Genomic DNA, 24,183 nt, shown 5'->3' with positions numbered 1-24,183 from the left:
TGGCACATGAAGGTCAACTTCTTCCAATTTAAGTTAAGTTCTGAAACAATATAGCCCGTACCTTTCAAATACATCACCGCAGGCACCAACTCCTCATTAACAATCATTCCACTTGAAATAATTGGAAAATTCAGTGGTCACTAAGGCATAAACATGTTTTGACACAGTTAAGGTCTCTAATTTCATCTTGTTTGATGTTATTCACCAGAATTTATCAAGTTGCACAGGTATAGGTGTCGAATGTTTGATGCAGGCAAGGTCAATTGTTACACTTGTATACATTTGTCTGCTTCTCTGACATTCTTTGACAAATTGTTTAAGATAAATGTCAAAGACAATGTGCAGTTCTTGCAAAGTGGAAACTAACTTTTATATCTGTAGAACAGTCTGGACAACCTCTCTGAAATTTCTCATGGAGGAAATCTTGACTCTTCGCCATTGTGGCATACAGCCAACAACAACAGCTGTTTTTAATGAGGACACCTTTTTTAATTGAAATTCTTCAGGTAAAATGTTTATTTCGAGCTCTTGTATGAGTTTGTGCTTCATTGGTTTGGTTGCAGTATCTCCATAAAATTATGTGTTTGCTGAAAGAAGATCATGTGACAGAACTATCTTAATAAATGAACCCCTTTCTTTAGCTATATCCATCTCTCTATGTGCTTGTACAAGTTGTTTTTTGTAATCTGCTTTGTAGTGACTGGTTGGACAAAACTCTTAATATGTTAATTAAAGTGTGGAAGTTAGCTTTAGTGAATAAATCAAACAACGTTTTCTCTCTCAATACAAATCTCCCCTGCTTAAGTTCAGCATATAAGTTTGATCCATGTTTCAGGACATCTAGTAGATATGTTTTTATAACATTAGCCACATTTTGTTTGCTCACAAAGTTGTTTAGTCGCACAGCTTTAGTAATTTCAAACGGGTATCCTTGCTGCTGCATGAAATGAAGAAGGCTGTCTACAAGTTTATTAAAATGTTCCCCTACCTTTCCTGCATGTTAACAGTGAAGAACAGTTTCATGATTGTCAGTTATTTATGAATTTGTTATCTCTCTGAAAACATTGCAAATAGAAAGGCATTCATGGTAAACTAGCTGCCATTGAACAACATATTCACTTTTAAATGGCTGACCACCATTTCCCCTTGGAGCTTTTCTGTGATCTCTGGATCGTCTGTTATCTGGAGCCACAGCATCAAACCTTCCGTCTCTGTCTTTCACCACAAAATGTCTTTGGATACATTTTCTGTAGAGGTATGGTTTTCCACCTCCAGCTTATTAACTCTTTCCAAATACCAGGATCCATATCTCAGGTACTTTATGCAATCAAATTCATGAAACACAGTAATCAGTGACTCCACAGTCTTCATGTGTAGCTCCCAATCACCTTCCGAATCAGCATGTACCACATTTTTCAATAGAGCTATCATGTGTAAAACATTTCCCAAGTACTTGCAAAGTTCAGATTTTTCTTCACATTCTTTGACAAACACTACGAGCTTTGTTTTCAGGTTTTATGATTTTGAACTGAGTGTATTGAACATTGCCTGGCTTTGCATTATGGGCCACATGTACAACCATTTCCGCAATTTGTGTATTTTAGTGACTCACAATCTGTGAGTTTCAAAAGGACATGTACTAATGTGTTTCAGACACATTTTGCTATCTCCATTGGAGTCACAAATGACCTGCCTCATCAATATTAATGAGGCAGGTCCCAATTTGCAACCTATTCGGCATGGGCAATAACACAGGGATGGTCTCTTGCTGGGGACACCTGAGGCCCATGTCTGTGTTTGCTTTTTATATAAAGCAACTAATTTTTTTGAATGCAGCACATTTTCCTTAAGTGTTAAAGGATTCAGTTTTATTTTTTAAGAGTAGGCAGTGGTCCATAGGACCACTGCCTGCTCTTAAAAACATTTCTGCTGCCACTCACAAAGGAAAAGGGGTCCCCTTCCCATTTGTGATTTGCTTACCACCTACTTGAAGTAGGCAGTAAACTTTGATTGTTTTCAGTTCAGTTGTGAAACAATTGTACAGCACCCTGTAACTCGGTATTATGAAGGGATGCCCATGGAATGCCCATTCCTAATAGCGACTCACTAACCTTATTTTGCAAGGCGGTAATAGGTTGCTGACTCGCAAGATAGGTTTGATACATGCTACAACCCTTTTAAGCGGATGCAAACAGCCTAAAACTCCATTTATTACTGCTACAAAATGGTCATAAATGTGGCCCCATGTCTTTTGAATGAAGTGCACCCTTTGCCTTGTTCACTTCTGCGATAAATGTGAATTTAAATCCGAATTTGTAAAGTGTGAACTACTCACCCTTACGGGTCTCAAGGTGCTGGGGGCCGTTGTGGAAATTAAGTGAGCTATTGCCCAGAGTCAGACGGTGCTGAGCTGAGCTGCCGCCAGAGCGGGTGATTGAACCGTGAGCCTTGTGCTCTGAAGTCAGCCGCCCTGGCCGCTGCACCACACCTCTCCACTGTGATACGATAGGCAAAATCTAATTTGTCTTTCTTGTTCCAAAAAACATTCCAACGTAATGTCTCTTTAGCCTTATATATGATGAGCATACCTTGTAATGAGCAAACATAATGCGTTCCGCTCAATGCTGACTGGATAGTTTTGCTTCCAAAGAATTCACCCTCAATAAGTGCATTGTCTATGCGACATCCCCTGAGATAACTTCCTGGAAACAGCAACACAACTTTTGTCATGTAGAAAATGCCCATCATTGGATAAAGATCATCACATTCTACTGCATTGCTCATAAAAAGTCAGCTACAATATAGAAAACAGTCTAATCACTTAAATTGGTTGGTAGGATAGGCTGGACTTAAACTGAGCATGCTCATTTTGGAACTTTTTTCGAGCTGTGTATACTGTTGTGTAGTTTGTGACTGGAGATGATATTACTGGTAAAAATCCAACCTTCTACAGTGGTATGGTATTCTGGGAGATCATTGCATGAATTCCAGCTTATAGGCGGCCTAGATTTTCTTCATCCTTCAGTCCACACGATTAAGCAATATGATAAATACAGTTAAATCAGCTTTGCGGACCACAGCATCAGGTGGAAGAAGATCCGTGTCCTCAGCCACTTGGAAACTTTCTGGTAGACTGGGACATGTTGATGGCTTGCAGTGATTTTGCACACGTTGGCAAGGCAGTTGGGTTATACGTTTACAGCTTCATTTGTTAATGCCTACAGCAGATACAGTTTGTTTTCCAGCAGTAATTTCATTGGTGGAGTTTTGACAAAACATCCTGGTAGTATCAACAGTGCTGGATGTTCCAAACAAAGGAGAGATGTCTTCAAAATGTAATTATTATCAAGAGAAGGAATTGTAAATCCTTTGCTTGTAAAGTGACTTGGAAGTGGTGTACTGTCAGATTTTACAGCATGAGCTGCTAACAATTTCCTGCTCCATACTATGTTATTATAACTTGTTGATACACCAATCCCATTTACTGAAGTGATTAGCTCTCTACTTTTGCACTTGTCATAGATTGCGTGGGCAGTCATCATGTGTAGCGAAGTTTTTTTTTTGCTGTGATGCCATTTGGAAAAGATAGTACATTTGCCCAGCATAAGCTTGCGGGCTTGCTTCTACCTCTTCTCTTATATAGTCAGAGCCATCATCAATGTTGTCAGATTCTGCTCCAAACTTAAGAACATTAGTTTGTAAAAGTTTTGCTTTGCTGATATTAAACAATGATGTAAAGAAGTTAAGACAACATCAGGCATTCTTGTTGCCTTTCATGATTTGCAGAGCTCTGGGCATCACAACATTTGTTATCAAGTGCAAAATCTAAATTTTTCAGGAAATTTCTTTAAATGGTTCCTGCTTGTTTTACTGCATCCTAAGATCCTGCTTTGGCAGCAAGACCTTCAGGAGTCAAATCAGCTGAGAACACCATAAGTGGCTCATTATTTTTGTTAGACTAACAAAAATGAATTCTGTCATTGTGCATTCTCACCAGAAAACGTGTAACTTTATTATTATGGATCAATACAGTTTCATCAAGGTTGACCATTATTTCTCTGATCTCACAGAGTGGGCACCCGCAGCCAGCACTCAAGGATGGCTTTCAAACTTCATTTGCTTTTTCAAAGAGTGCAAACCTACCTAAAGGCTGGTGGCTATGTTGCTGCTGGTAGCTCATGGTACATTCATATTTTCAAATGTATACACACATGCAGTCTGGGTGGGCATACAAATATGCTGTTGCATGTAGATGAGGGACTATTTTACATCTTGTACGTTCTCTGGCTCATCATGTTAAATTATTAATCACATAGATGCATTTCATACAGAAACCTGTCGATATTTCTTTTGGTTTTTTACTGCAACAAGTTTTTGTTATGTTTTAGTCTGGATTAAAAAGGCAAACTCGGCAATTTGTCTGTGCTATGATTTAGCTGGCAGAAAACTGAGATGGCCAAGCAGAAGCAGGGGAGTCTCCTACGTTATGGTGGAGGAGCATCACCCAACTGATAAATAAAATGATAATAAAACCATTTATTATAGTTTTAATTTTCTTTCCTAATCCTACCATTGCTAGGCGAGGTTAGGGAGGGGGTGAGGCCATCATGATGGAGCATCACAGTAGGAAGGAGTGGTGGGCACTTAAAAGTGCGCATGTCAGTTTTGCCGGCTGTCTTAGGCAGGCCAAACAGGCCTGCGCACTTTGGTTTCTCCAACCCAGCTGTGTTGTACAGCCAGGTTGGAGAAAATTTGCAGGCCCCCTGTGCCTGAGCGAGTGTCAAGTCAGCAAATTCAGCGTGACCCGCTTCGGGAGAGGAGCACTGAGGAGGTGGCCGCACATGAACGTAAGTGTTCAATTTATTCCCCCATCACACTCTGTGTTGATTCACTTCTTCCAGTTGAGAGCAGCCGTCCCTGGGCAGAAGTGATAGTTTGGTTCCTGCCATATTCTTACGATTTAAAGGATGTTATCGAATCATCAACCTTGGCAATGAGAATAAATGAATAAAGTATAATCATGTTTTTTTTTTTGCAGCATGAACCCACTGACCTAACGGCGATGGAGTGCTGCTCAGTAAAGAAGCTGTCATAAACAACACAAAACCTCACTGTTTAGGAAAAGCAGAAAAATAAATAATAAGGTAAGGTATGAGAATGAATTACTAATTTTGTAACTCGCTTCAGCAAAGCCACATTTAAAGCTTTGGGAAATGCACCAGCCGCACACTGAATTCAAACCCAAAGTTAATGACAGCCATGAATTTCAAAGAAGTAAATAATTCCCCGACGGCCAACGACTTGCGTCCCACTTTCATCTGTCCTCATTTCATGCGTTAATGTATACAGCGTGAAGATGTATCTAAATAGATCACGATAACAAAGCTTGTTTTTAGAGGTGATTCCAAAACAATGAGCTAAACTGAGACAAGATAACATGCATAACATTATTTTTATTTATTTATCTCTGAAAGAGAAAATGGGATGAGTCAAAAAATGCCAAAGAAGTGCCAGTGATTAAAATTTACATATATACTACAGTACAGCTACAGGGATTCTGTGCTTTCCAATTAGAAACACATTTTAAACATCAAATAATGCAATTTAAAAAAGATTTTGTTTGATTTGTGCTTGTACCCTCCTTGTATGTTGACCTTACCGGCTGATGTTTTTCAAGTATTCACTCATACAGTTAACATTGGCACCCAAACAAATTATAGTTCACAAGAAATTAATCAAAATCTAATTTTACACTTGCTGGTTTGCCTTAAAATATTGTGATTAATAGCCAAACTACAACAACGTTTTGAGGAATAGTTGTGCAGTGCATTGGTGTAGGGACCAAAAGCAAGAGGGTGTGAGAGCAAACACTAGGTTCATCCTCCATGTTAAATCTTACTTCACAAAAACAGAGCCGAGCTACACTTAAAAGGTTACCCTCCACGGGAGAAAACAACAGTTTTCTTGTGAAACCCTCACGCACCAGGGTTATCCCTTGGTGGGCTGCTTCATCATTGCGTCCATCCTGTTCCACTGTGGAACTAGGCGTGCCGCCACATACAGACTACATGAAAGCACTTTCTGTATAATGATAGAGATGATGTTTAAGAAATAGGAGTGGGGTGTTTAAGTGTAGAGTGAAGCTTAAAAATACCAGGCTAGTGGGTGTGGCTAATTTAATCTGACCCCTAGACGGTATGTTTAAGAAGGGGGGAGGTAGGAAAGGAGAAATTATGAGCGTGCTTTCCTACAAGTTCAACAGGTTTCTAGCCATGCCCATATTGGCTTTTCATCAGGACCTAGGTAAACTGGGCCCACTCCTGCACTTTATACTTTATGCACACAAACGTGCATGCTTAGTAAAATATATGTAATTATCACCTTGTTGGTGATTCACCTGATCAACAGCCACGGCCTGCAGTGGGAGTACCTGCAGGGTGGTGACATAGGGAGGGGGAGGGGCAGGGTGGGGGGTAGTAATGTATGGATTACGGAGTTTTACAGATAAGAAAACATTTAAATAAAGAAAACAAATTTTGTTGCGCGCACTGCATCTCATTTGGGTATGCAGTGCACTAAATGAAATTTGTTTTATTTATTTAAAAGTTTGCTTATCTGGGAAGCTCCGTAATACATACATTACTACCCCCACCCTGCCCCTCCCCCTCCCCACGTCACCGCCCTGCAGGTACTCCCACTGCCAGCCACGGCTGATGATCAATAATTATTCATTTAATATATAAGACATCTTGGCACTGCCTCATGGCTCCCCCGGGGAGAGGGGAACTTATAGTCACACTCACTCCAAAGTTCTTCCTCTGCATGCCAACCTGATTAGTTGCACCATGCTGTTCCCGGGAGTGCAACTAATCAGGTTGCAATGTGATGAAAGTTTGTTGCACTATAGTAACAACAGAGGTCATTAAAGAAGAGTACAATGTTGTCATATCTTTCCATTGGTGTTATACAAAGGGTACATACACAATGTTGACATCTTCTAGGTCATTATTGGAAAGTGCACCTCAATGGAGATTGACAATGGCAAAACTATTCTTTGATAACTCAATCATTCTGGAATATTTGCACACAATGAATACATGTAACTGCAACACCAGTGTATCAAAAAGAAGTGCAAGGAACACAAAGCTGCAGACATTCCTCAAGCTGTTACAAGAGGACCCTCTCAAGTAAGATACAATTGCTTGAAATATCAGTCACAGAGCTGAGGGTGTGTGGCATCAAACTAGACATTTTCAAATACACTCTTGCTACTCTACGCTTGTTTTTCTAAAGTATAATAAATATTGCAAACATTCTTCATAGTTGTTAGCAATGTGGTTTCTGGTTGTCACAGTAAACACCCTGTAAAAAAATGAACCACCATTCGAGGAATGGTAGCTAGATGCACACTAAAAGATAATCTGTGCTCACCCTCTGGTACCTTGGTACAGAGCAGTCAGGCTTGTCTAAAGAGGCTATGTGTAAAGTATTCATGCAACACACTCACATAGTAACACAATGAAAACTTCACAAAATGACTCCACACAGGTTTAGAAAAATAGATGATTATAATATGCACAAAACAAGTCCAAAATTACAAAAAATTGAATAAGTTTAAGTCTAGATATGAATTTTAAAAGATTAACTGTAATAATAGCACTTAAAAGCAACATTGCTTTAGGGGTTACTTGAGGTGGTGCTGGATTGGGGCAAAGTCATCAGTTCAGGCTGACCTCAATGGAATGCAGGGCGGGGAACAGAGTACCTTGATCCTGGTCGCAACAGTGAGATTCGGGTTACAGGCAAGCATTGCGTTTATGCAGGATCCTGAGTTGATGTGATTCATTGCCTCCATTTCTTCATGCAGTGGAGGCAATGGGTTGGGGTCCATGGAGCGAAGAGCCGGTTCCAAGTGTGATGGTTCCAAAGACATTGCATTGGGTTAACCCAAGTTTCAGAGACGATGCATCAATCTTCTCCATGCAGTGGCAGCAATGCACTTGTTCAAAAACGGTGGTGATGAAAACGATTTGTCGGTTGGGTGTGTTTCATAGAGTCCTACCTTCCCAAGATAGTGGATGCAACAGTTCTGGTATATGTAAGCTGGAGATGCGTTGATTTCCATGATGCAAGTTTTTGGGTGCACTTCCAGTGAACCAGGCACAGAAGCAGGGGTAGATATGTTGATATCCGTGGGACCCAAGCAACAAAAGGCAAGCTAGTAAGCCCTTGGAAAATCACTTCAATGCAAGGCAGAGTCCAGCACTTCCAAGCAGAGTCAGACAGCAGCAGACATCAGGGCAGCACAAAAGAAAATCAGGCCTTCCAGGTCAGCAGTCCAGCAGAGTGTCAGTCCTTGATGCAGCATAGCAGTTCTTCCAGCAGAGTCTACTTGCAGGCCGAGAAGTGTTTGATTTGGTGAGGTCAGAGCCCTAGTCCTTATACCTGAATGTGCCTTTGAAATGGGGGTGAATTCAAAGAAGGGTCTTTGAAGTGCACAAACAGCCTTTCTTCCCAGCCCTGGCTCCAGACTAACAATAGGGGATAATGAGCCCTTTGTGTGCAGATTCAGGCATAAGTGTCAACTCCCTCTTCGTTTCCTGCTCAGGAAGAGCCATCAGAATGCAGATTAGTATGGAGACACAACTAACCTTCTCTGTTTGTGGCTGTCTAGAGGGAATCACAAAGCATAGCTGTCACCCACCCCAGATGTATATTGGAGACAGGCTGCAGGCACACAGAGCAGTAGGAGCAGAGAATTGTCTACTTTCTAAATGTGTTTTTTCTAAAATAGTAATGTAAATTCCATCTTTACCAGTAAACAGGATTTATCATTACAATTCCAAAGAAATAAAACATGACACAGTTACTCCTTTCCAATTAGATATTGCAGATTAAAATAGTTTTAAGGAATTCCCAAGGTTTACATATGAGAGGAGTAGGACTCACAGTTGTGAAAAACAAATTTGGGTGTTTTTCACTACCAGAAACTTGCAAGTACATGTCCTACATTTTACTTACACAGGACCCTGCCATAAGGGCTCCCGAGAGCCAACTTTAGGAATGATTTATGTGTAGTAAAAGGGGAGCTGAAGGCTTGGCTGGTAGCTTTAAGTGTTCAAACTGGCAGTAAACTGCACACACAGTCCCTGCAGTGGCAGACCTTAGACAGTTTTGAAAAACTATTTGTGTGGGACTTATAAGTAAATAAATATGTCTATTGTGTATGCATCAATGTTACCATGTTTAGAGGAGAAGTACTGGTCAGCAGTGGTAAAAGTGCACAGAGTCCTACGGTCAACAAAAAGATTAGCAAAAAGGCATAGCAGGAAAAATGTTTGGGAGAAGGCTGCCCTGGGGGTAACAGGTCTAACATGTTTCCCCCTCAGCTGAAAGTGGGGATATCTACCTAACCTCTAGGAAGTGTGTATCACTAAGTTAGAAAAACTTGGATAGACTATAAGGATTGGCATTGTCTAAGCCTAGATTAACCCTGAAGTCCATCCCCTGTAGAGAAATGTGCCACCTCAACAGTTTTGAGTTCTCACCTCTGATTTGAATGAGCCACCTGAGGAGCCTGTGGCCAGCATGAATCAGGAAGTGAGTACCAAACAGATATGGCCTCAACTTCTTCAGTGCCCAGACCACAGCAAAAGTTTCTCTTTCTATAGCACTCCACCTTTTTTGCCAGGGGTCCCCTCCTGGAGAGAAAGAGTACAGTTTGGTCTAGGTCCTCTTTATTAAGCATGCCATGTTATGAGGCATCTGTATAAATGATAAACTACTGGGAGAACTCAGGGGCCTCAAGCACAGGGGCTGTGCACATGGCCTTCATAAAGCTGCCAAATGCTTTTTAACTTGCCTCTGTCCAAATCATCCTTCTGGGCTGCTTCTAAGATGGTAGCTCTGTCAAGGGGGTAACAAGGGTGACATATCCCTTGAAAAATCTCGTGTAGTACCCAGTCAGGCCCAAGAATGCTCTGACCTCAGTCTGGGTTTGGCGAGTATCAGGCAATGATAATCTATATCCTGGTCTGGAAGGGCTGTACCTTTCTCCTACCCACTAGGTGTCACAAGCACACCATAGACCCCAGCCCTACATGGAACTTACTGGCCTTGATATTCAGACCTGCCGTTTGCAAAACCTGAAGCACTTAGTGTAGAGGTGAACAAGATGGTCCTTCCAACCGCTACTCTAGTCAGTAATGTCATCCAGATAGGCAGCTGAGAAGGCTACTATACCAATAATGTCCTGGTTCACCAATCTCTGGAAGGTGGAAGGGGCACGTTTTCGTCCAAAGGTCATCATCCTAAACTTGTAGTAACCCTCTGGAGTGGAGAAAGATTAACTCTCCTTGGCCCCTTCTGTTAAAGCAATCTGCTGGTAACCTGACGTAAGATTAAAAGGACTTGTGTTGGACAGCCCTTAACCAGTCAATCAGCTCATTAGCCCAGGGATGGGATCAACATCTGTCTTTGTGACTGAGATTAGCCCTCTATAATCCAAATAGAACCTGAGTGTAGGTATGGTGTCTGGTGGGGAAGCTTTTGTTCCCAGATCCACAGGAATGGATGAGAAGCTACTGGAGTGTTTTATCACCCTCAATTCCAGCATTTTAGTGACTTCTCTCTAAATGCTGGCCCTCTCCTTATCAGACAAACTGTAAGACTTATTCTTAACAGGGAGCTTGTCTCCTGTGTCCACATCAATGCTACATAGGTGGGTAGTCCCAGGGATGAGGGAAAACAAAGAAGAGTACTGTCCCAACACTTGCTGGCAGTCGCTCTGCTGTTCAGGAGTAAGACTAGGGTCAGGATTACTCATCCACAGATTCATCATTCTCCTTGGAGTCTAAGAAGTTCACCCTCCTTCTTTTCTTCTCCATCTGTCACCAATAGCATGGTGAGCTCAAACCTCTCAAAGTGGTGTTTGAGGTGAATGACATGAAGCACCCTGTGGTGGTACCTAGAGGGTTAAGGTTCACCAGTTAGGAGGCCTTACCCATCCTCTTAATTACCTTCAGGGCACACTCCAATGGCCCTGGGGGACCCTGGTCTCCACAGGTTCTCTAATCCACATAGTTTGCCCAGGTTGCAATTCCACAGTGGTAGAATTTTGGTTGTACCACTTTCATTACAGCTTGACTGGCTTCTAAGTTGTCTGAAGCTTGCATCCAAACTTAGCCATGTGGCTCCTGATAGCTAGTATATAGCTCCCTACATCCTGGGAATCTTCCTGGGAGCTTTCACCCAACCATCCTTGTGCCAACAGAGAGGACCCCTGACTGGGTTACCACACGGAAGTTCAAAGGGGCTGAAGCCCACTCCCTTCTGTGGCACCTCTCTATATGCAAACAGATGGCATTGCAACAGGATATCCCATGTTTTCCTCTAGGCCTCAGGCAGGCCCCCGATGATCATATTTTGGGATCTTGTTGAATCTCTAAACAGCCCATTTGTTTTGTAGGTGATCGGAGAAGTGGAGAACTTATAGGTTATCCAACACTCCTTCCACATTGACAGCATATCAGCAGACATCAAGTTTCTGCCCATGTCATAAACCACTTCCTTGGGGAAACCCACTTGGGTAAAAATCCCCATCAGGGACTTTGCCTCTGCAGGGGCAGTTGTGTTCCTAAGAGGGATTGCTTCTGGGTAGCTAGTGACATGATACACCAGAACCAGGATTAAACTGTTGCCTGGAGCAGTCTTGGGATTCATAGGCCCAACAATGTTGATGCCAACCCTCACAAAGGGGATGTATGACGTTACAACGCATACTTTTACCACGCATACCATTACAACAAAACTTTTACAACACAGGATCCATTACAACGCATGCCAGTACAACCTAAGTATGGGTAAGTATTTTTTATTCTAAGTGTTGGATAGTATAGGGGTTTAATTTACTATTCTAACTCCAGGGGGGCGTAACAGTAGGGAATGTGTTGGATAGTGTAGGGGTTAAAATTAAATTTAATACTTACCCATACTTACGTTGTAATGGCATGCGTTGTAATGGACCCTGCGTTGTAAACGTTTTTTTGTAATGGTAGTGCGTGGTAATAGTTGCATTGTAAAGGATGTTCCCCCTCAAAGGGAGTGCTATCAACAGGTATGGGATTGAGGGGACTTTCAGCCTCTGCCCTGTCTTCCTACTAGCCTGGCAGTCCACACAAATCCTACAGAATGCATCTGAGAATCTTTTTGATTCTAGGCCAATAAAAGTGAGGGAGAAGCGTTGCAAAGGTCTTGTTTTGGCCCGGGGTTCCTGCAAGCGGACCTTCATGAGCCAGTTACAGTAGGAATGCCCTGTAGCATTAGTGCACTGGCCCTGTAGCATTGGTAGACCTCCAGGGTTATTGTTGTTCCATGGACAGGAGGCTTAGGCTCATGTTAACTGAGGTTGTCCTCCCAATAAATGTGACTACTAGAGACATCACCTGCTGCTTGGGGTTTCAGCCTGTTGCCTCCTGCCCTCTGAGGTTGGACACTCTCTCTAGGACCTATAGAACTCCTCCTTGGTGGTATCTCCTTCCACATACAATCCAGCAAGCTCAGGCAGAGCACCAAGGTAAGCAATGTCCTCCTCAGTGGACTACGGGCAGCCACCGCAGGTGCACCATCCACCTCAACTGGGAGACACTCAGGGGATGGTTTCCCATACCCTCTGCCTTTCTCTTTCTTAGCAGCTGGCTGGGCCCTTTTGTTCAGGCTCCAGTCCTTTTTGACTCCAATCAGCCATGGACCTTGTCATAGTACAGATCCAGTTAGGTAACTCCAACATCTTCACATGAGGCTTGAACTTCAATTTCTTCCAGGTAGTGTGCTCAGGGTCATTACCAAACAAACAGTCCACTGGAATGGCAAGCTCACAGCAACTTTCAGAAGACTTAAAACCCCACTCCACTCAAATAGACCAAGGGCCACTGGATAGTGACCATCTTTGTTGTTAGCCATCACAACCTGATGGAATGCATTGGGAATCACCTGCTCTGTGGACACTAGATGACTCCTTACCATAGTCATGCTGGCACCTGCATCCCTTAGAGCCTCAACACCATGCCCATTGGTGGTAACCAAGTCCCTTTTCTTTTTCAGTAATTGATATCACATGGATTTTAGAATCCTTCTCCCTTTTCACCCAGGGACACTAGGTTAACCTCACCAAGCTCCCCCACCCTTTAAATGGGACAATTTCATCCCCAAGCACCACACCAGGGACTTTCTCTCAAGTGGGAGGTTGTGCTCTTTTTGGACATTTGAGTCCCCCCTTGTAGTGTCCATACTCACCACATTCATAGCACTTGGGAGTTCTGGGCTGCTGACTTTTGTCAGGGCAGCTATTGTTATGGAGGCAATATAGGGAATGAAAATCAGAAGCTTTCCCCTGTGAATTGTTTGGGGGCCTTTAGAGAATTCTGTCTTTTTATTCTTCCCTCTTTCTTCTGGTGGGATACATGAACACTCTTTTGGGAGACCCCTCCAGATACCATCTTGGATACTTTGGTGCTGACCTGGATGTCCTCCTCCTCAGCAAGCTTCCTGGGATCATAAAGCTTACAATTCACCAGGTGTTGGAGCAGCTCTGTAAAAAAAGGATCAAGCATATGCCCTTTCAAAATTAAGCTACACAGCCCTGAATAATCATCTACTTTACTGTCTCTCACCAAGCCCTTCAGTGCCTTGCTAGCATAGTCCAAGCTGTCCACCCAGCTCTGTGATGCAATCTTGTGACTGGCAATGAAACTCTGCCAGTATCACTCAGATGTCAGCCCAAACTTGTTGACTATTATGGTCTTCATTGCAGTGCAGCAAGTCTGGTCACCCATCTCTAGTGTTAGAAGTGTATACCTCCCCACGGGGGCATGTACCTCTATAAACTACAAATCAAGGACTCCTCTGGACCCTTGTGCACTCTTAGAGCCACATCATAGGCTACAAACCATGTGTCTGTGTCATCTCCTACCCAATAACTGGGCACACAATCTTTGGGTTTTCAGACTCTTAATCACCAGATGATACTGCAGGTAAGCTGCAATTATTACTGTGTAAAAAGAACAATTGATTGAAAGAATGTTAAACACTGTCAAACCTTCACCCCAGTACTGGGCATAAATCCATTATTTTCTAACTTCCCTTGTCATTCCAGTATAAACCCAGCCATAATGCAAACCAGTCTTGACCCTGCACCCCATGGGAACAGTCCAGCCTGAACTGCCAGGCAAGGTCTTCCCTGGATGTGAAACAAGCCTCCTGGGACCAGTTTTGGGGTTTCAGCTATCATAAACCAGGCCAGCATGACTTCAGTGGCATGGAGAGCACCGGACCCACATCTGAGCATACCCTCCCCACTCGGGCATCAAATACAAAAAGAGCAATTGATAGACAGAATGTTAAACAATGTCAAATACTCACCCCAGAACAGAGATCTGGGCCTAAAACTATTGTTTACTTACTCCCCATCAGTAAACAAGAAGTCCCTGTTTCAACAGTAGTGGGCTGGCGTGGCCAGACAAGACAGTGATCGAAGGGGTAGGGATATACAGGTAATGCTCCCTATATCTATACACTAATAATGATTTGTTAAGGCAGGCAAAGAAAAGACATTCATATAGGGTGACCAAAAGTAACTCAAACAATCAAGTTTATGTTGGTTGTAAAAAGGTTAAAACAGTTTATTACCTCCCGACATGGGTTACAATCTAAAACATGATAAAAACATTGGAGTTAAGAGCCACCTAATGTGGCGAAGTGGTACTATATAGTAGAGTCAAACATGAACAGAAACAGTCGACGCGGCGTTTCGGTGTTTTCTAAATCTTCACACCTTCTTCAGGACTTTTGTACAGTAATGACTCAATATCTATAAAATTAAAAAATACACTTTACTGACTGGTATATATAAATTAAAAACCAACAACCTAACATTGCCTCTACCAAGCTTAAAAAGGTACATGCCTAATATTTTTAATCCATCTCTTACTTAGAAAACCCTTCGACATACATTTCTTAATTAAAAAAGAATTGTTTCGAGCTTAGTAATGAAATATCATTGAATAAATTGAATGTACATGCTATTCGATGTAAAAAACTCCCTTTGTATAGGGTTCTGATTTAGGTATTTATTGGATATTACCTGGTATAATATAACGGAGGATTATAGTTCTTTCCCTCTAGATTTAGATTCTTTGCAATGATAATCTTTCAAAGGCTATCTAAAAATAAGCACAGAGTATCATTTAATGGTTTAGCCTCATTTTGAGTAAATCTTGAAAACTGAATTTTGTTGCACATTTTTATGACTAAAGATTACCTTCATACTTGATTAAGTTGAGCCTATGTGCGCAACGGAGGAGCCACCGTGAATATCAGGGCTAGGTCATCTTTTTCTTGGAACCTAGAGCAGTTACATAGTTTCAAAATTTATTATGTTATATGATTGAGGGCTGCTAGATCATCCTAATCACTGAAATTGTCAGGACTACTAACCTGTTTATAATTTTACAGGAGATCTTGAAGATACGGATCACTCTGCAACAGTCTCTTGTTCCAGTCTTCACTTCTGTTATAATACTGAAGTATTATATCTTCAAGATCTCCTGTAAAATTATAAACAGGTTAGTAGTCCTGACAATTTCAGTGAAGAAGGTGTGAAGATTTAGAAAACACCGAAACGCCGCGTCGACTGTTTCTGTTCATGTTTGACTCTACTATATAGTACCACTTCGCCACATTAGGTGGCTCTTAACTCCAATGTTTTTATCATGTTTTAGATTGTAACCCATGTCGGGAGGTAATAAACTGTTTTAACCTTTTTACAACCAACATAAACTTGATTGTTTGAGTTACTTTTGGTCACCCTATATGAATGTCTTTTCTTTGCCTGCCTTAACAAATCATTATTAGTGTATAGATATAGGGAGCATTACCTGTATATCCCTACCCCTTCGATCACTGTCTTGTCTGGCCACGCCAGCCCACTACTGTTGAAACAGGGACTTCTTGTTTACTGATAATAACACCCCCTTCCCTGCTATATATACCAGGGGTACCTCCTTCTTTATATTTCACATTTTACTTACTCCCCATGCCATTCCAGTTTATACCCAGCCATATGGAAATCAGTCTTGCCACGGCTCCCTATGGGAACTGTCTAACCCGAACTGCCAGGCCAGGTCCTCCCTGGACTGGAAACAAGCATACTCGTACCAGTTTAAGGGTTTCATTCCTTATCATCCAGGCTAGCTTGACTCCAGTGCCATGGAAAGCACAGGATCCACGCCTGGGCATACCCGTCCCACTCGGAGTGATAAATGCAAAAAGAACAATTGATTGACAGAATGGTGAACAATGACAAACATTCACCCCAGTACAGAGATCTGGGCCTAAATGCAATGTTCTTTTGCAGCCCATGCCATCCCAGTTTCAACCCAGACTGTATTGCATTTGGCTGGGTCCGGACTGGGGTGGCGTAGTGAGCAAAAGAACAATAGATTTACCCCAGAACTCTTGACTGGGGGAGAATGTTTGAATCATTCAGCATTCTGTCCATCATTTGCTGCCACAGCGATTTCCACCCTAAGTGGGATAGGTATGCCTAGATGTGGGTCTCTTGCTCACTCTGCTACTGGATTTAAGCTAGTCTGGCTGATTAGGGGTGTTACTCCGAAATCTGTCCCATGATGCTTGCGGTCCCAGGAGGACTCGGCGTGGCAGTTTGGGCTGGACTGTTCTCACGAGGAGGAGGGTCAAGACTGATTTGCATTTGGCTGGGTCCAAACTTGGGTGGCTTAGTGAGCAAAATAACGATGGATTTAACCGGAACTCTTGACTGGGGTGAGTGTTCGAATCATTCAGCATTGCGTTCATCATTTGTTGCTGCAGTACTTTTCACCCTAAGTGGGATGGGGTGCCCTGACGTAGGTCCCTTGCCCACTGTGCCAATGGATTCAAGCAAGCTTTGCTGATGAGAGGTGTTAACCTGCAACCAGCCCTAGCATGCTTGTTTCTAGTCCAGGGAGGACCTGGCTTTGCAGTTTAGGCTGGACTGTTCCCATGAGGAGCAGGGTCAAGACTGATTTGCTTATGGCTAGTCCAAACTGGAGTGACATAGTGAGCAACCCAGATCTCTTGACTGGGCTTGAATGTTTGATTCATTCAGCATTCTGTCCATCCGGCCACAGCACTTTTTGCCCTAAGTGGGATGGATATGCCAGTCATGGGTCCCTTGCTCCTGTGCCACTGGATTCAAGCTAGCATTGGTTGATGAAGGTTGTTACCCTGAAACCGGTCCCAGGATGCTTGTTTCCACACAAGGGAGGACCCAGCTCGGCATTTAGGGCTGGACTATTCCCATAAGCAGTAGGGTCAAGACTGATTTGCTTATTGCTAGGTCTAAACTGGGATCGTGTAGTGAGCAAATGAACGATGGATTTAATCCAGATCACTTTACTGGGGGTGAATGTTTGATTTATTCAGCATTGCAAGCATCATTTGTTGCCGCAGCCACTATTACTGTTGCTCGATTCAACTTCTAAGTCTTGTTTGTCCAGCTCCTTCAAACTGATCTAATTTACAAATTTCTTATCCTCGAGAGCCAGTTTCAACTTTGCAAGCTTAAACTTGAGCATCCTTTCCTACCTTCTGTCTGCCAACTCCTCTGGAGGCAGGGTCTTGGAGGAGACACTGCTCCCTGCATTGGAAACCACTACTGCTTCCAGCGAGTTGATGGCCCTCCTCTACAGGTAATTCCAAATCCACAATGACATCCAGAATCAGGGTTTCCTCCTCCACAGGAATTTCCTGCTCCTCTTCCTCTAGGTTGTCTTCCCCTGCTACCTGAGTCTCTAACAAAGCTCTCAAAGCCTTCTGTAGCTCTACCTTCCTGGTGAAACCCCTAATAGACACTTGAACATCCTTACAGAAATTCATCAGGTGGCCACAGTGTAAAACTCCAAGCTAGCCATCTCAAAATCAATTAGTGCAGGTGCAATGCTTCTTCTGCATTGAGAGATATGTTTTTACCAGAAAAAAATCAAAAGGCTAATCAGGGACAATTTAAAAGGTTTCGTTTTGGCCTCATTACTGAGTTCTAGTGAACAGTAAGTTGCTATATGGTATTGAACAAGCATAATTCCTATCCTCACCGCTGATCACCAACGTTAGAAATTAAGTTTTGGGTTATAGGAGTATGCACCTTCTATAAGCAGGAACCACCACTCTAATTAGGGTTAACTAGTTACACACTAAAAGGTAACATGTGCCTCCCTTCTGGTAGCTTGGAACAGAACAGTCAGGCTTTTCTAAAGAGTCAATGTGTAAAGTATTGGTGCAACCCATACACACATACCCAGTAACACAATAAAAGCACCACAAAAAGACTCCACACAGGTTTAGAAAAAAATATTATTATATTCCGAACAAAACATGACCAAAATTACAAAAAATAAAGAAGTACAAGAAGACTTATGATTTTTAATACAATAAGAGTAAATATAGCTCTTAGAAGCAATGCCGCTTTTAGGGCTTACAACAGCAAGATGTGGGGTGCAGACGAGAGATGTGTCGATGTCAGGCCCACAGTTGAGGTGATGCATTGATTTTTTCATGAAGTGGCGGCGATACATCAGCTTCTGTGGAGCAAAACGCTGGTTCTGAAGACAACGTGCCGGGTTAACCCATGACTCAGGGACAATGCCTTGATCTTCTTCACACCATGGTTGCGACAGGTTTATTCTGAAGTGGTGGATGTGATTTGGTGGCTCTGAGTGCTACGCACTGGGTTCTACTCTTGGAACAGTGAAGTTGTGTCAGTTCTACTTCTCTGGCTGGAGATGTGTCAATTTTTGTGATGCAAGTATCTGGGTCCACTTCCAGTAAAGTATCAATTACGAGTTGTGCTGTTCCTAGCAGAGGGAACAGGAATCAGTACAGAAGGGGGGATAGCTCCTATAAGAAGCAAGGGCCCTTACACACCCGAGAGGTGTCATGCTTCCTCATAGGGTAGATCCCCGCTGGGCCGGCGCTGCAATGACCAACAGCCTCACACAGGGCCTCTTTGCCAGAGATCTTTTACCTTTGGGTTCTGCCGCAGATCAAGTGGGTGTACGTGGGATCTGTAATGTATATACAAAAAGTGAGTAGAATGTGCAGTGAACAAAGATAAAAATACCTATAGGAACTCGCTGCGTTCACTTTATTTTATGAGCTCCACGTTATGATTAAAAACCTGTGATGCTTGTAAAAAGAGATTGTCAATGGTCTCGTCAAGCGTTGTGAGTCAGGATAGTTGGCAACCTGTGTCATGCCTTGTTCGTCATATCGTTAATGGCATTTTGTCAGGACCTAAATACCCTATTTTCTACTCAAAGAGGGATGTTAATTATAAATGTGTACAAACTTATAACCATACCCTGACCAGAATAAACCATCTGCATTGAGGTTCCTCAAACGTAGGGACCTAGATTGAGAAAGGGGAAAAACATTGGGAGAGGGTTGGAAGGGGATAAGCTAGATAGGGCGGGCGGGAGAGGGGAAGGGAGGATAGAGTAGGGAAAGTGAAGGAGGAGGGAAGGTGATAGGTACAACTGATTAAAGTGGCCTCCACAAACCCTGTGAGAGGTCAGTAGTGGAAGCGGTGTACACGGTAGTAGTGCTATGAAGGGCGAAGGGAGATAGTGCAGACAAGATGGAAAAAGAAGGTCTTGTCCCAATGAGTTAATGCAAAATAGGAGGGACCTGTCAGGATACAGTAGATGGGATAACATTAAAGAAGGATCTTTGAAGTGCGCAGAGGCCCTATCTTCCCAGCCTTGGCTCCAGACTATCAGTGGAGGGTAATCTGCCTCTTTGTGTCAACCCCCCTATTCCAGTTTATGAAAGAGTCATCAGAACACAGATGAGTATGCAGACATACCTAATCTTCCTGTGTTTGTCGCTGTCTAAAGAGAATGCACAAAGTGTGTAGCCATCACCCCTCCCAGACATGCATTGGGGACAGTATGCAGGCACACAAACCAGTAAGAGCAGAGAAATGTCCATTTAGGAAAAGCGTAATTTCTAAAATAGTAATGTTAAATCCAACTTTACCAGTAAAGAGGATTTATCATTCTCATTCCAAGGATAAACAACGAGATGCAGCCACTCATTTCCATTCAGAAATTACAGCATAAAAGAGGTTTAAGAAATTCTCAATGTTAACCTATGAGAGGAGTCGGCCTCACAGTAGTGAAATACGAATTTGGGTATTTGTCACTACAAGGACATGCAAAACTTACAAGTACATGTCCTGCCTTTTACTAACACATCATACTGCCCTATGGGCTACCTGGGGCCTATCTTAGGGATGACGTATGTGTAATAAAAAAGGAGTTTTTTTATGTAAGGGTATATACCCAGGCAGACTTACAGTACAAGAGGCTGGCTATTTAGAAAAACATATTATATAAACATCAATAATAAAATTAGTGCAATGGACTGAAATGATATCAAAAAGGTAATTTTTAATTCCGATATAAAAATGAATAAATACATATAGCTTTGTATTCACAATATACACAATAAAAACTCTTGATTCCTTGTGTGACCTTTCTTAAACACATCTTAAGAAGTCATAGCAATATAATAAAAAAGGCTTTTTCCTTCTTTTTAAATCTCTGTTTATGGAGAATGGGGCTGTGTGTGTCATTTTATTATTGATGTTTATATAATATGTTTTTCTAAATAGCCAGCCTCTTGTACAGTAAGTCTGCCTGGGTATATACCCTTACATAAAAATTGTTTTCCCTGACCCAGGAGTCCTATCCCTATCAGGGGGTCCTTGATACCTACAAAATAATAAAAAAGGAGTTTCAGGCTTGGCAAGTAGTTTTAAATATCAAGTGGAACTGGCAGTAAACTGCACACACAGGCCCTGCATGGGGCACGCCTGAGACAGGGTTGAAAGGATCCCTGTGTTGGTGGTACAACCAGTGCGGCAGGCTTACTAGTAGCATTTAATTAACACGTGCTGGGTATATAGTATTTCACTTTACAAGCGCTTATCAGTAAACTGAATATGTCAATTATGTATACACCAATATTACCATGTTTAGTGGAGAAGCACATGCACTTTAGCACTGGTCATCAGTGGTAAAACTCCTCAGAGTCCTAAGGCCCAAAAAAGGAATCAGCAAAAACAGGAGGTAGCAGGCAACAGTTTGGGGGAAGGCCACCCTAGGGATGACAGGTCTAACAACAATGCAATTCATAATACATGTTTTAAGTCCCATGGAAACAACTGATGATACCCTATTTTGCATAGGAATGATCTGTCACTGAGAAGCACAAGTATCTGGAATGCTTGTTATTTGGTGATTGATACTTTAGGTGTAGTTTTTTTAGATGGAAAGGCAAAATGCAGTCACTCAAAATGAAGGAATCTAATGGCTAAGTTGAAGTGGGTGATCCGTTGAACATGTACTTTGGATTATAGTTGGAGGGAGCATTATTCTTTGACTAGACTGACGTTAAAAGAGTGTTCATTGAACATCTCTATGTACACGCGTTTCACTACACTAGAGATCTTCACATCAGAGTACAATGTAGATGGAAAACTTGTTGCTTCTGCATTGCACTCAGAGGTCCTCATTGAAGAGTACAACACAGGGAGGATAAAAAGCTGATGTTTTGCTATCCTAGCAACAGAGGTCCTCGGAGAAGAGTGCAATGGAGGAGGAAAGCAACAGTTGCAGAGTACTAACAACAGAGGTTCTCAGAGAAAAGTACAATATAGATGGAAAACCTGTTGCACCCTACTGCCAACATAGGTCCTCACACAGGAGAGTAATGAAGATGGAGATAGAAAGCTGCTGTTGCAGTGTGCTATCAACAGAGGTCCTCAAAGTTAATGGTCAATCCTTTGGTTATTGGGGCTAGTCTTGCAGGTGAAAACACATCATTTCGTGCATTAGCTTCTTTGGGATGCTTTAGTGACTTAAATGTGATCATTAGAGGGATGTATGTGAGAAGCAAATGACTTAAAAAAAATACTGAAGACAGCCAGCAATTGCTTCAGTGTTTGACACTCTCATGTTATAACATTGTATGCTCCAGTGTTAATACTCTCATTGTATAACAGCAAGTCCTCTGGTGCTTAACTAATGGTGCTCCAGTGCTTGATACTCTAATAGTATAGGAGAAATATCTCCAGTTTTTTGATACCCTCAGGGTATAACAGTGTGTGCGCCAGTGTTGATATTCTCATAGAATAAAAAAAATCAATTCATTATATGAATTCATATTCAGGACATGCCTGGGTTGATATTCTAGGACAACACAAATAATCGGTACATTTCTAAAATGCTGCTCCAAGAAAGGGAAGGAGGAAGTGCTCTAGGAGGTGTGCAATGTACAGTACAAACATCAAAGACTGATAGTGACCTATCCAGCCTTATTGAAGGCTAAATATGCAAGTAACATCATATCCTCAATACACAGTGACTCAATATCTGTTCTCTGTGCGTCAGAAAATAAGAAGGACCGTCAACGTTTCAACCCCCCTGATGCGTGTAGGGCATTTTATCCTTGATATGGGTCTTCATCAGGACATGTGGAGACACCTAAGGGTAATTAAAGATGGGTCTTAGTAAAATCAGGTGATGAAGATCATGACTTTTGTCAATTGCATAAGGAAAGCACTAAAAGTTACACCTTATAACCACCTGGACGAATCTGGCAGTAAAATTCAAAGTATGGGCCTGTAGGCTCCTCCGTCATAGAAGAGAGCAAAGTGAAGACACAGGATGCTGAAAGCGATTCAAGAATTCTAATCAGCACCTTCATCATCTGGAGAAGAAAGGTCATGACTATGAAATCTAAGGAAACCAATCCAACCTACTTTGTCACGGGTCGGTGTGGCATCAGGGTTAAACAATCCCAACCACTCTCTACGTAATCCAATACTCTCTGGATAGGAGACATAAAACCGTGGACTCCTTAGTAAGGGCCATCCAAAAGTAAAATATTGAAAAGGTAAACTCGAATATCCTAAATTCACTTGAAACATTGTTGCGTACATTCAACGTTCAACATTCCTTATGAAAGGCTGAAAGGGAACATGAGAATTTTTTTTTTGTTTTTACTCATGTATGACCGTAGAGGTTTATGCATTAAAATGAGCAATTGGAGGCAAAGTGGTATTACATCTATAAACCGTGACATACCTGTGCATATGACCGCGGTGAGTCAGGAATAGATGCGTTGCGCAATGGGTAGAATTAAGAAAAAAACAGAGGCGAGCCTAGTTAGTGGCTGCATTGGTGGATGGTCCAAGAATGACTGTGGAGGGGGCCGGGAGCTGTAACATACCTGTGCTCCCTGTCTGAGTGAATCAGCAGACTGATGCCGCCGTTTATGTCAGCAAGTTGGGCTGCAAACAACAAGAAGCTAGAAAGATCGCTGAAACCTTTTGGACTCTCACCCCCAGTCAAGAGATCTGGGCTATATACATTGTTCTGTTGATCACCATTTCACCCCAGTTTGGACTCAGCCATATGCAAATCTGTATTGACCCTGCTCCTCATGGGAATAGTCCATCCCAAACTGCCAGGCCAGGTCATCCTTGGACCGGAACCAAGTATCTTGGGACTGGTTTCGGGATATCACTCCCTCAGCAGCCAGGCTAGCTTGAATCCAGTGGAACAGCAAGCAAGGGAGCCACGTTTGAGCATACACTTGACCACTTAGGGTGAACATAGCAATCACGCAGCAGGCTAATGTGAACACACCAACTTACAGCAAAAATGGGCACGCACATTTGCCTTCTTGAAAAAAAAAAACACTGTGCACTTCAGAGTAGTACTGAGGAAGCACGTTTCAGCTTGCAGGAGCCTGGAAAAAAACTCTAAATCGCAGTAGCTTTCATTAAACAAATGACAAGGAGGTGACTGACAGAAAAATCAATCTGGGAGGATAGGTGGTGATGCTTGGGGGATATGTATTTACAGTATATCATCATCATCGTTATTCTTATAAAGTGCTTAACCAGGCCCTCAACGTCTTCAGGGATGTCCAGAATAAATGCTGAATTAACTTGCAAACACGCTATTCAGTGACCCACTTAAATTCGAAATAATTATAACTGCAAAGGGAACGCCCTAGAACTCGGATGATGGGCAGTCTCAACAACCAATCCAGGGGACC

The sequence above is a fragment of the Lissotriton vulgaris genome, chromosome 4_1 (assembly GCF_964263255.1).
Source record: "Lissotriton vulgaris chromosome 4_1, aLisVul1.2, whole genome shotgun sequence".
Classification (NCBI taxonomy): domain Eukaryota; kingdom Metazoa; phylum Chordata; class Amphibia; order Caudata; family Salamandridae; genus Lissotriton; species Lissotriton vulgaris.
The sequence above is the reverse complement of the archived record's forward strand: the minus strand, read 5'-3'. Positions refer to the sequence as shown.